The 2791-nt window shown below is 35.4% G+C and overlaps 1 long non-coding RNA gene across 1 annotated transcript; it reads left to right on the plus strand.

Annotated features, from left to right (window-relative positions):
* The first annotated feature begins 1532 nt into the window (after positions 1–1532).
* Positions 1533–2417, plus strand: LOC149968933 (uncharacterized). Its single transcript, XR_016480702.1, has 4 exons — positions 1533–1594; positions 1730–1929; positions 2020–2157; positions 2334–2417. It is a non-coding gene; the product is annotated as an uncharacterized LOC149968933 (long non-coding RNA).
* The last annotated feature ends 374 nt before the right edge of the window (positions 2418–2791 follow it).

Below are 2791 nucleotides of genomic sequence, written 5' to 3' on the forward strand. Positions count from 1 at the left end.
AATCAAACGGTTTCCAACAAGTCCAACCCAAACATTGACCCGTTCAAATTGAACCTGGTGATGATATTCAAAACCCCAATGTGGGTTGATGTCAGACCAAAGATGGCTGTTTTGATGATTAAAGGGCCCATCTCTAGAAAATGACGCTTCGTCGGAGAACAAAACATGGCGCAAAAATTGTCTATCTTCTTGAACAGCATTTAGTAACCAGTTGCTAAATTCATAACGTCTTTGATGGTCTCCGTCAATTAGTCCTTGGTGGAGCGTAGCTCTGTATGGGTGATAGCGATTCTTACGAAGAATTTTCCACACACGATTTGCAGAACAACCCAAATCAGCAGCGGCGTTAGCGCAACTGTGACGAGGATATGCCACAAAGTACGCGAGTACATTGTTCTCGAAGTCTAAATCCGGTTGACCCAATCCGCGAAACCTAGGTTGCAAGTTACCAAATTGATTGAAATCGTGAATTGCTCGTCTTACTGTATTTACAGATGGTGCTCCATTTGGATGTCTTTCTGCGAAGATTTCAGTCACTGTTCTAAGGTTTTGCGCTGCTTCTCCATAGTAAATGGCAACTATCTCGGTACGCTCAGCTACTGAATAACGAGGCATTGTTCGAAATATTATCAAACACTGATAATAATCTCCCAAAGTTTTCCTTTAAATACCCAATGCATGTTTAGGATTGACCTATAGCCTCGTGTTTTTTAAATCCGGTCGTTTTTTTAACCAAAGTTTCAACTGGATTAGGTAATTCGGTTTCAATTATCGTTTCAAACAATCGTAATTTGGCTTCACCAACTTGTAAATTTTTCAAGCTCGAATTTTCACTGATAAATAAATTGTTTTTCGTCGAGTGAACAATTTTTAAGGGTTTTCGATGACGGCCTACAACTTTATAATAGAAATTTTTTATCTCGCACCTAGTGGTCGAAAAATAATTTTTCAAAATTGGTCAAAAACATTACCGAAAACGCTCAAATTTCTCAAACTGATGTCCCCCGGTATAGAGAATTGACCTTCCAAATTTGAAATCGGTACTATAAATAGTTTTTGAAAAAACAACACTTTTCCGAGCAAAAAAAAAGACCCTGTAGATCATCATAATCATCTGCTGTATTTGTTTTGGAAAGACGGAAAATTGTTATCGACACAAAACTGTCAAGTTGAGTGTTTGTCGAATCATTCACAACATCAGTCAAATTATTTTTTGTACACATTATACATATAAATAAAAATTATTTCAATTCTTAAAATAGAAGTATTTATTTATTATTGTAGCTATCATTTAAAGAGAATATGGAACACATCTCCCTTTTGACCTGATACCCAATGATAAAAACTGCCTAATATACTGAATGAAATGTTTATTGAGCCCCTAACTACTTTTATGGGTAAAAAATTACCGGAAGGTGATAACCACCTTTGAAAAATATCCAAATAAAATTCAAATCTACCGCCAAACTGATATTAAGTGAAAAAACCTGCTTGAAGATGGAGACAGCTCCGTTGGACGATGGGTCAGCTGACAACAATAAATAAATAAGTTTCATTGTCGTGGGAAGTGTTACATCTGAAAGCTAGAGAAAAGGTAATAAGTAATATTCATTAAATTAATTTAAAAGTAGTAGACATACTGCTGGTAAATGTAATTATGTTTCAGGGTTATTAATTATTCGTTCATAAGGCGAGGTCACTGAAATAAAATTTTCAATTTCCTTTTCAGCCCGAACAAAAGAGTTGAGTATGGTAACCAGAATTTTATTGGTATTGTACAAATGACTGGAAAAGGAGAGAGAAAATTGCGCATTTCGTTTAGAATAATTTCCTAAAACCCATTCAATCGTTCTTGATTATTTACTACAGACAGAGCAACGTGGTCTAATGTTTCCGCACTGCTAGCAGCAATAGGTTCGGAGGGCACAGGTATGATGTTTTTTATATCTTCTTTTGTCACCTTTAACAGGTATACCAAATTATTACTTATATCTTAATTAATGTCAATCTATTTTTCAGAGAATGTAGGAAAAGAGCAACGTTAACAATACATAAAACACTTTTGGATTTTTCCTTTACCATTGGCCTAGGCGGATTTGGAAGTGGGTTTTCAGCCCTTGCGTCTATTTAAAAAATGGAAATGAGCTATATCTGCTAGTAAGTAATACATCTGAACTGAGCCTTTTCTAAATATACCCATTTTATTGACAATATCTTGCATTGTCAATCTTTGTTGCCGTTGTTTTGTCATCAATATTGAAATCCTAATTAATTTTTAATTAAATAATGATATCCTCTACTTAATAGAAATATTTTACCACGTCTCTTTGCAGCTAAATTAAGGGGAGCATTACCGACCTCTCTCGGTGGAGTACTCATAGGAGTTATGTGAAAACACCCCGCACTTGGCGTACCAATAAAAAACCACTCATTCTCGCTGGTGGTATGTAGAAGGTACGGGGCTTTATTTATATTGTTTCAAATTGTAATGTATATTTAACAATTCAAATTTTATATTTAAAGTAAATAAAGTAGAGTGTAATGTACTTGTTTCTTCATTGCTGTACTACCAATGCGATTTTCAACACCTGCTATACCACGAGTCATAGTTTCGCCAATTAGTTTCACCACTCTATTCTCAAGTGGTGTCAGCTCATCTCCAGTTGATTTTCTGAGCCTTATGATATCTTGGGCCAGTTTCTTTACGATGTTTTTTAAGAAAGACCATTTTGTTCTAATTTGTAGGAGAGTTCTTTTTGCCCCCTACCAACGGCTGACTCTTCTTTTGCCA

The sequence above is a fragment of the Leiobunum rupestre genome, chromosome 1 (genome assembly GCF_980474605.1).
Source record: "Leiobunum rupestre chromosome 1, qqLeiRupe1.1.hap1, whole genome shotgun sequence".
NCBI classification, from domain to species: domain Eukaryota; kingdom Metazoa; phylum Arthropoda; class Arachnida; order Opiliones; family Sclerosomatidae; genus Leiobunum; species Leiobunum rupestre.